Source organism: Neopsephotus bourkii, unplaced genomic scaffold (assembly GCF_033783945.1).
Source record: "Neopsephotus bourkii isolate Nb327-2 ecotype Australia unplaced genomic scaffold, CSIRO-AGI_Nbou_v1 NB_1446, whole genome shotgun sequence".
NCBI classification, from domain to species: Eukaryota; Metazoa; Chordata; class Aves; order Psittaciformes; family Psittacidae; genus Neopsephotus; species Neopsephotus bourkii.
In genome coordinates, this window is record NW_026901923.1 from 328,769 (window position 1) to 339,821 (window position 11,053).

Consider the following 11,053-nt stretch of genomic DNA (forward strand, 5'->3'; position numbering starts at 1 on the left):
CCAGGAGACCCTCCAAGTTCTTTCCAGTGTGCCAAAATGCACCCAAAAGGATTCTTTTTCAAGATCTCTTCACTCTGCTGATTTTCCATTATCAATCTCACATTCACACACACACAGACGAGATCCCCAGACATACTCCACACAGTTACAACACTTGAGACAAAGACAGAGACTTAAATTCAACCAAACAAACAACAGTTAATAACACAGTTATAACATCCTGTCACCAGTACCAGAATCGCAAGACCAAAATCATTACTGTAAAAAGCCACAAAATAGGCGAATACCAGTAGAATCAAAAGCAATACTTCCTAACCCTTATAGCTCAGACCATATTGTAACATTAATAGGGGGGTTTCCTTGAACCCTTTATAGTTGACCAGCCTGTCAGTGTCCCAGGAAGGATGAGACCCTTGTGTCTGACCAGCCTGTCTGCGTCCCACTGTGGGAACCATACTGAACAGCCCACTGTATTGGAGGGTGATTCTACTAACCTATTCAGGGACCCCCGCTGACAGCATCACTGAATAAAATCCTTTATGGGCTGTTGATAGCACACTGGACCCAAAACCATTTCCACAAGACACCCCCCTGTGTCCTGTAGGACCTAACTCACAAGATGCCCCCTGCTTAGTTATAACAGTCTGTCACTGATACCAAAACCACAAGACCAAAATCCTTAATATAACAAGCCACAAAATAAATCAAATACAAGTAAAATCCAAAACTTTTTCTGCAAGACACCCCCTGCGTTTTGCAGGACCCAAACCACAAGAAGCCCCTTCTTCCTTTGGGTGTATACCAGTAAAATTCCAAACCTTTTCTGCAAGACACCCCCTGTGTCCTGCAGGACCCAAACCACAAGAAGCCCCCTGCTTCTTGTGGGTGTATACCAAACGGACGCTAGCAGCCGGGTATACGCCTTTACCTACGAGATTTCTTATCTCGATTTACGGAAGGCTTCCAAACCATGCGTACGCTTACCAAGCCAATTTACCAAGCCAATTTACCAAACCAATTTACCAAACCAATTTACCAAACCGAGGTGCCCCCTGCACCTTACAGACTATACAAAAAAAAGAATACCTTTTATGAGATGGTCCTTGTCTGCTCCCGCAGCGATCCGAATGAGTCGAGGGGTCCCTCTGGGAAAAATTCCCGAGGGCCCTAGGGAGCCCTGTCCTCAGCGGGTCCTGCAGCCGAGCAGAGAGGGTCCCATCTGGGTCGCCAAATTGATTCGGAGAAAACTCCAGGAACAAACTTGCCAACAAAGTTTTCAAGCTGACAAGCAGGTATTCTTTATTGCGGTGCCGGGAGACACAGGGGATAAATCCTCCTAACGTGTGTCCCCGTATTGCTATACAAGCCACCCTTATATAGTCCCTGGGCATACATACATATTCATGAGGCTACGTATGGATTACATCATTTTCCAGAGAGTTCCCCGCATGCGTACAGAATTGTGGTGCTGGTCTCTGAGGGTCGGTTACTTCTTCCAACAATCTTCATCACTTCTGGCAGCCTTTGAAGCACGTGCAGTAGATGCTAATACCAGTTTAATTGGTTCGTTAGCACCAGAGACATAATAATCCTCCTATCCTCCTACTTATCTGTTAGTTTAACTCTAGCCCATCCTGGACACCTGCCATTCTCAGATACTCCTTATCCCTGTGTCCTGTTCTTCTAGACTGTTTTTCTTAAAACTAAGCCAACTATAACGATTTATCTTGTGAGAATTCTCAGTATGTTCTCTAGTTGTACTCTATTTTTTTTCTCTATGTATCATGCACCTCAGTAATTTTCCATTGCTACTGTTACAAAGCCATCAAACTTAACATTACTTAAAATTACTTATAAAAGTTTCTATATCCCATTTTGTGATTTTGTGCCCCTTTGTCTCATAACACATAGGCTTGTGTTAGCATAAGTGGGGCCATGGTAAAGCTACCAAAACTAACTAACAAAATAAATAAATGAAGTGCATCTAAACAAGTGCCTTAATATCAGATTTATGTAAGTTAAAGTTATTGAGGCATATGCTCTCTATGACACCTAGGAAACTGGTCTTATTTAGCTGAGCCTCCAAACAAACAGAACATTATCTTAGCACCAACTTATTTGCAATGCAACTATGTGGCTGATAGAGGCAGGGTAAAATTGTTCCCACAGTGAATCATTTCCACACCAGCATTTCTACACAGACACCAGATAAGGCAGCCTGTCCAAGGTAAGGACTGTGAGATGAAATCCAGTTCCTGTCCCTCCCCAGTAGCACAGTGGAACTAGATGTATGCCAATATGTTTGGAGAGGATGCACCTTGTTACTTTTACACTAAAATGGCAAATTTATGTGAAAACAGTTGTCCTGGGTTTAGCAGTGGCAGTCATTTTTCTCTTTCTTGGTAGCTGGTGCTGTGCTGTGTTTTGACTTTCAGCTGGGAACAGAGCTGAAAAACAACGATGTTTTGGTTTGGCCAAGGATTTTGTGAGTCTCATGCTCTGCCAGGGAGGAGGGGAAGCTGGGAGGAAGCAGAGACAGGACACCTGACCCAAACTGACCAAAGAGGTATTCCATACCACAGCACATCATGCCCAGGATGGAACTGGGAGAGTGACCCAGAAGGGGGGAGAGAGGATGGACTGCAGGGTTGGAGGAGGTATGGGTCGGTGTTTGGTCGGGCTGGGGGGAGCAAGTTATCGGTCGCCTGGTGATGGGGTGTTGTATTCTCTTCCCTTGTTATTTCCTTTATCATTACTATTATTGGTGGTAGCAGCAGTGATTTGTGTTATACCTTAGTTACTAAACTGTTCTTATCTCAACCCGTGGGAGTTGCATTCTTTCTGATTCTCCTCTCCATCCCTCTGAGAGTAGGGGGAGGGCAAGAAAGGGGGGGGAGTGAGTGAAAGCTGTCTGGTTGGGTTCAAACCACGACAGTTCTTTTTGGCGCCCAACGTGGGGCTCGAGGGGTTGAGATAACTACAGATCTGACAGTCACAATGCTGATTTATTGGCTCTCAGAGTTGTTCCTCTTGATCTCACAGCTTCAGAATGTTGTAACTTACTTAGAGCCGGTATTTGCTGTGTTAGTGTTTATCAAGTGCGGGGCTTAGACCAAGGTTCCTGTCTCACTGTACTTTATGGCAATGACTTGTAATACGGGCGGGCTCCAGCAGCAGGGCGGGACGGACGTGGCCGTGGACTGGTCCCTGGCCGTCCGGCTGCTCCTCACCGTCCTGGCCCTCGCCCTCGCCGCCGTCTGCGTGAGGCTGTGGGGAGCCGAGGGGGTGCGGCCCCGGGAGCCGGCGGCTGCTGAAGCGGCCCGGGAGAGCGGCCCCGGGCACCAAGCGGGAGCGGGACCGGAGGCCGGCAGGGAGCGGCTGCCGGTGGAGGAGGTCGGGGCGGTCGAGGAGCGGGAGGAGGCGGCTGCCGAGCAGCGGGAGAAGGCGGCGGAGGAGCCGAGCCCCGCAGAGGAGCCGAGCCCCGCGGCCGAGCTCAGCCCCGCGACGGCCGAGAGCATTCCCCGGAAGCCGCCCGCCGAGCCCCAGGAGGACGCAGGAGACCCCGCAGCATTTCCCAGCAAGGCAGAGGAGGAAGAGCTGGACTCAGGAGAAGAGAAGCTGGTGGTGGGAGAGCCGGCAAGCACAGCAGCTACACCAGCCCCAGTGACAAGTACAGCAGCATCGTTTGAGAGTTCTGAAGGTTTTGAATGGCCTTTGGGTGTCCTTGGGACCTGCCTGCTGATTGTGATGGGGATCAGCATGTTGGCACACATGCAGAGTGTGTTTTACCCACCACAATTGTGTCTGATCCCAAAATTTAAGCAGAGTAGGGTTTGGGTCTTGTATGGGGTTAGACAACAATATGGGAGGACCAAGAGGTTTTCCCCAAGGCTGGACAGCCATGAGTGGCAGGGCATGTGGGACAGTATGGGCAAGTATCTAGTCCACTGGGCCCCTCCAGTGCTTTGGAAACATTGGAGATGGAAGGACAGTGAATTATTTTGAGCCTGGTGGGCCCATGACCCTTAAGGCCAACAGAGCAGAGATGCAACATCGAGATGGACTCATGATCGAGGGGTGGACTTAGCAATGGACCCTATTGCCCATGTTATTCATGTGTGTGAACACTGCACACAGCCTCTCGTGCTCTGAAAGACTGTTACAAGAGATGGAGCCTGACATCATAGACCAGATGGACTCAGCAGCTTTATAGGGACTGGCCCATGCACTAAGATAAGAGTGCACTTAAATAAGTGTGATGGTATATTGAAAATGTAGGATCTGAGCATGACGTGAATGGTATGGAATAAGGGGTGGATACTGTCCTGGGTTTAGCAGTAGCAGTCATTTTTCTCTTTCTTGGTAGCTGGTGCAGTGCTGTGTTTTGACTTTCAGCTGGGAACAGAGCTGAAAAACAACGTTTTGGTTTGGCCAAGGATTTTGTGAGTCTCATGCTCTGCCAGGGAGGAGGGGAAGCTGGGAGGAAGCAGAGACAGGACACCTGACCCAAACTGACCAAAGAGGTATTCCATACCACAGCACGTCATGCCCAGGATGGAACTGGGAGAGTGACCCGGAAGGGGGGAGAGAGGGTGGACTGCAGGGTTGGAGGAGGTATGGGTCGGTGCTTGGTCGGGCTGGGGAGAGCAAGTTATCGGTCGCCTGGTGATGGGGTGTTGTATTCTCTTCCCTTGTTATTTCCTTTATCATTACTATTATTGGTGGTAGCAGCAGTGATTTGTGTTATACCTTAGTTACTAAACTGTTCTTATCTCAACCTGTGGGAGTTGCATTCTTTCTGATTCTCCTCTCCATCCCTCTGAGAGTAGGGGGAGGGCAAGAAAGGGGGGGGGGAGTGAGTGAAAGCTGTCTGGTTGGGTTCAAACCACGACAACAGTTCATTTGTTTCAGGGTTAATGTGCAGTGCCTAATCTGCATTGCTGGTATTTAGACAAGTTACTAAACTCAGACCTGCTTTAGGTATTTGAGGAACTCTATGTGCACTGTTTTCAGCTTAACTCTGCACATTCTCTCTATTGTGGGTTTTTACTGGCAAGTTAAGAAAACACACCAAACACCATGTATTTCCACAAGCAGTGGGATTAAAAAGCCTGGTTTCCAATGGACACGTGTTCTGCAGTCCAGATGCCCCAGTGTGATAAACACCCCTCATGGAGCCACAGCTCTGGCCCCTGTGCTTGCTCACTATACCACATTTCCCTACCTGCCTGACTGCAAAAGATGAGACAGACCATGGTCAGATGCACTGGCTGCGCAACCATGGATTCTTGGAATGGAAAACAATAACCAATGCCTAAGAGGTACCATTAATTTAAATTTCTCTTTTATCCCAACTGATTGGAATTGGTGATTTTTATGAGACTGAAAGGAACTTCCCATCTTTAAGATTATGATCTCTCTGTCAAATTTAGCTGAAATCGGTCAAGTGGGTTTTGAAAATATTGTGGAGAAGAGAGGGAAGAGATGTTGTATAAATGACAATGAAAGTCTTATTTCTGTGAAAAGGATAACAGCAAGCTTATCAAGTTGGTACAGAGTCTATCAGGGACTGTAAACCAAGCTCTTCTGGTGAGCATTCAAAACTGTTATGTAGAGAACTAGCAGAGGGAACCATGGGCAGATGGTGTACAGTGATGGCAATTCTGTCACTATCTCTGTTCATCAGATTCAGTCAAAATATTAAACAGAAGCAAAATTGAAAGAGTGAAACCTAAAGATCCCACAGCCTCTCCAGGGAGAGGAGATACCTAGTCCAACCCTCAGCCTAGGCAGGGACACCTAGAGCAGGTTTCACAGGAAAGCATCCAGACAAGCTTTGAATGTCTCCAGAGACAGACTCCACAAACTCCCCCTTGGCAGCCTGTTCCAGTTCTCTGCCACCCTCAAAGTGAAGATGTTGAGATGAAACTTGTTTTGCTTTAGTTTATGGCCATTGCTCCTCATCCTGTTGTCACTGGGCACCACTGAAAAGAGTCTGGCACCATCCTCCTGGCACCTGCCTTTGAGATACTGATCTGTATTGATGAGATCCCTGCTCAGTCTCCTCTTCTCCAGACTAACCAAGCCCAGCTCCCACAGTCTCTCCTCATAAGGGAGATGCTCCAAACCCCTGATCATCCTCGTGGCCCTCCACTGGACCCTCTCCAGTATCTCCTTGTCTTTCTTGTACTGAGGAGCCCAGAACTGGACACAGTACTCCAGATGGTGTCTCACAAGGGTTGAGTAGGTAGGGAGAATCACCTCCCTCGACCTGTTGGATGCACTCCTCCCAGTGCACCCCAGGGTACTATTTCCCTCCTGGCCACAAAGGCATACTGCTGGCTCATAGTCTGTGGAGACACTGTTCTCATGGGAGAATGGATAATTGGTACATAAACTGAATAATCCTGAAAGATACAGCAAGGCCGTGAGAGGCCCAAGGAAGCTTAAGCAAGCAAGATAAGAAGAAGCTGTAATTCACTGAGTTAATGAGAACTGTGGACTGTTGGCAAGCTTTCGAGGTCAAGTTTTCACACCTGTGCTTAACCAACTGTGTGTTAGTTGCTGAGGGTCTTCAAGACATGCATCCAATCATAATATGCCAAATCACTGTAAGTGCCTGTAAGAAATAGTATGTAAGGAGTTAAAGCTGTGTAATAAATTGGCATTCGCTGATCACATTGATCGTTCCTGCATTGTTCGTGACTCCCACGACAACAAATGGCGCCCGAACAGGGACCCTCAGATCGGTAACTTGTGGCATGCAAGTTTGAAGGTCTGATCAAAGAAGAAGGGGGGGAGAGCCAGCCGAAATTCGGTGCTGCCCTGGTGCTGTGGAGTCAGACCTCTGCAAACTGTGGGATCTCACCCTGATCAGGTGAGCGGCCAGGGAGGAGAAGGGTCACTTGCTATCCAAAGAGGAACAGGCAGTGATGGAGCTCCTCCAACATATTCTCTCTAAGAGAGGACTGCAACATGATAGTGCTGCCTTACAGAGGCTGTTAAAATGGGCCCCACAGCGCAAGCTACCTTTGAGGTTTCTGAATGGGAACATTTAGGCCTGGCGTTGTGGGATGAGATTAGTAAAGGGACAAAGGAAGCCCTGAAGTATTCTACGTTATGAAGATGGGTAACTGAGACTTTAAAAGGAATGAAATTGGAAGAGGCAGCAGTGGCATCTGTTTTCCTGGCTGGTGCTACTTCACAAAGTCAGTCAGAGGTAGAGAAGAGTGCTACCTCTATGGTATTTGTCCCCCCCCATTGTGCCAAGCACGGCATCGCAGAAGCCTCCTCAGCATAAGGGGGAAGATAAAGTGAAACGGCGCTTGCGCCCGAAAGTACAGGCAGAGAGTGCAAATGTGGTCACCTCCGACCCAGAGGAAGAAGACCCCGAATCAGAACTGGAACCAGACCCAGAGTCTCCAGCAGAACCGGACTTGTACCCTCCCCTTCCTGATCCTAACTCAGACTCAGACGGTTCAGACAGTTCGGCTCATCGGCAGAAGCGAACCAGCCTCGGTGATGGTCAACTGCAACAACTGCTGAAGAAATTAGAAGCATTGGAGATGAGAGAAACCTCCAAACCCTCTGCCCCACCCTCCTACAATCCACTAGTAAAGCAAAGGGAGTGGGAGGGGGGTGTTGGGCACGGGGTAGGGGATTGTGGTAATAACCCTGCTAAAGGTTGGCGAGGGATGATCAAAGATGCAATTGTTATGGGGGAATTTTCGGCTATGGGTCCCTTGGCATTCCTGGTGTTTAACACTCCACAGGGGGGAAAGGAGTGAGAGGCATTGGATTTAAAGGTTGTAAAGGAGGCGTGTCAACCGGTAACATCCTACGGGTTAAAATCATCATATACTCAGGCAATTATCGCACGTATTTTTTCTGCATATATCTTAGCACCGTATGATATCCATATGATAGCTCAATCGTTGCTTACTCCCCACCTTCAGATACAGTTTAAAGGGGGCACAGCAGAGGAAAAGGCTGGATACATGGCTACTACCTTTGCCGCTGCTGTTAAACCCCTTCTACAATAAGGTTAGGGTGATCACGGGGGTACTAAAGGTATGAGATGCTATAATTGTGGGCAGACGGGACATTTTAAAAAGCAGTGTACTGTAAAGAAAATCAGTTCAGCAACCCACCCCCCTCAGTGTGGTGTTACTGGTTTTGCAGACAAATGTATTAGATTGTGACGAATTTGGCTACAAGACAGTTGAATATCATTCACAAAGAACCCCCCTGCCAAACCTCCAGGGAAGTGAGACCAGCGCAGGATACAGACGTATTGTATGCTTTTTCAGTGGTGCGAAGGTCTTTCGTATGCTCTTATCAGGGGTATCGGGCAGACTGTGATGGACTGTGGACTTATGACCCCATATACAACTTATTTAATACAGTCTGTGATATTCATGTACTAGAAGTTGGTGAAAATAAGTATGCCCAGGTTTTTATTGACCTTTGGAGACCTTTATAGATATTGCTGGCCACTTCTTCCAACATAGGCTGGCCACCTGTGTTGGAATGAGTGTGCATTTTGGTCAGTATAAAAGCCCAAGCCTCATGCGATGTGGGGGAAAGCAGAGCCTCTGCAGGGACACCTGCTAAGGTTGAGCCTGCCACCTCGCACTGCGATGATGCTTCTCAGAGCTGGTTTCTTGTTAGTCTCCACAGGGTCCTTGTGCCACCTTGTGTACATGGGATTGTGTAGTGGAAATAATGATTGTTGGGATTTTGTGCTTCAAATATTGTAGTTGTGTGGAGTGTGCTTGTGGGATCCCATACGTGTGTATGTGTGTGTGTGTGTGTGTGTGTGTGGAGGGCAGACGGTGTTCTGTGTATTTTTTGTTGTTGGGTTCATGTAAAAGTTTTTAACGGGTAGCAGTTTAACATTTCGGGCAAGAAAGGGTTAATGCAAAAGTGTGGTTGCCGGCAGGTATTTATGGTTGCTGCTGAAGCAGGCAGGCAGCTGTAAGCTGCTGCTGAGCAGGCAGGCGTTTGTAGCTGTGCAAAGCAGGGTGAGTGACTTTGGAAAAAAAAAAAAGAAAAAAAGAAAAGAAAAAAATATATGTTATTTGATGAGAATTCGGTCCCCATGTTCAAAAGAAATTGAACAAGAAGCTTAAACTCATATTGAGTCCACTTCTTGATTTGGGTCACTCTCTCTGACATTTAATTGGCGCCCGAGATGGGGCCTCGAGGTTGGACTCAGACTTCTCCAAACTGTGTCTGGCCGTTGTAGCAAAGGCACAGACGGGGTGCAGGAAGCATCTACTAGCAAAAGCGGTGAAGCTCGGCTACTGGCAAAAGCAGTGAAGCTTGGCTAGGAGTGACAGCTGTTGTGGACTGCGCACCTGCACCTGCACGGGTAAGATCGCACTCTAAAATCCACCATGGATTGAGAGGCGGCACTCACACTTTTAGAATAATTACTTGCTGAGCAAGAGGCTAGTGTGAGTACAAAAAAAGCTCAGAGAGCTATGTCGGTGGGCGAAGGAGAAAGGACATCTTAAGGATCCACAGCTAATGTTCAGCATTACTGAATTGGGGACTCTTTGTGGGACGCTACCATTGTGGGGAATAAACCCGTTAAAAGACCTGAGGGTAACCTGGAGGAAGGTCATGAATCAGCTGCAGCAGATGGTGGCAGATAAAAAAAAAAAAAAAAAAAAAAATAGAACTGACAACCTGGAGGAGGGGGTATATTTGTGTCCTCCTGCCTACAGGTCCATGGCGACTGCCTGCAAAGTTTGTTATAATCCTTGCCATGATCTGGACAGACGAATGGAGGAACCTGATGCTTTAGCTACAGGAGCTGACCGTGAATACCCCAAGCAGGATGAGACAGAGGAAGAGAAAAACCAATGATTGCTAAACATCATTTGGGAGCAACTGAAAAGTAACAGCTTGAATATGTGTGTTTGTAAAGTAGCTATTGGTAGAGGCTTTGATTTTGTGTATGAAACCACCTGTATTTACTAGCCAGTTGCTAGTAAGAAACTACACCTTGTATTGTACAGATTTGTCACTTGTAAAAGAGATGTTAGAGTATGCAAATTTGTAGTAGCTGCTAGAAAATGCTAAGGCAAAAGATAGAAATAGTCTAATACAATGGTAGTGTTATAAAGCAGGTAATGGAACAAATTAAGAGGGTTAGAGAATTCCACTGGTAAGAAATTTCTTTGGCTAGTTCCTCGCTGCCATCAGCATCTTCAACATGCTGCTGCACCCTGTAATAGTTACTCTGCTAATGTAAATCTGTGTGTGTGCCTTGCCGTAATAACAGCTTGTTATTGGATGAAGCAGGTGAAACTGCACTGACAACAAGGTGCAAGGACTGAGGCTGACCAAATGCCTGCTACCACAATCAAGGGCAAGACTGGGTTGGCCTCTGTGTTTGCCACCAATTAGAACCTTTAGCTCCGCTGCTGGCTGCAACCCAGCAGGCGTGGAGTGGTGGGGACACATGCCATGCCAGACCTTGATGTGAAGGATGGCCTCCCTTGTTATAAGAGAGCCATGCTGAAGAAAAAGGGGTTGGCCCAGCAGCCTGTAGCTGGCATATATTGAAAAGATGATCTAGCCCAAATCCCCTGCTCAAGTACTGTCATCCAAAAGATGTATATAAAAAAAAAAAGAAAAAAAAAAGGGGAGATGTGGAGACAGTGTTCTCACGGAAGAATGGATATTTGGTACATAAACTGAATAATCCTGAAAGATACAGCACGGCTGTGAGAGGCCCAAGGAAGCTTAAGCAAGCAAGATAAGAAGAAGCTGTAATTCACTGAGTTAATGAGAACTGTGGACTGTTGGCAAGCTTTCGAAGTCCAGTTCTCACACCTGTGTTTAACCAATTGTGTGTTAGTCACTAAGGGTCTTCAAGACATGCATCCAATCATAATATGCCAAATCAGTGTAAGTGCCTGTAAGAAATAGTATATAAGGAGTTAAAGCTTTGTAATAAATTGGCATTCGCTGATCACATTGATCGTTCCTGCATTGTCCGTGACTCCCATGCCAACAACAGTCAACTGATCATCCACCAATA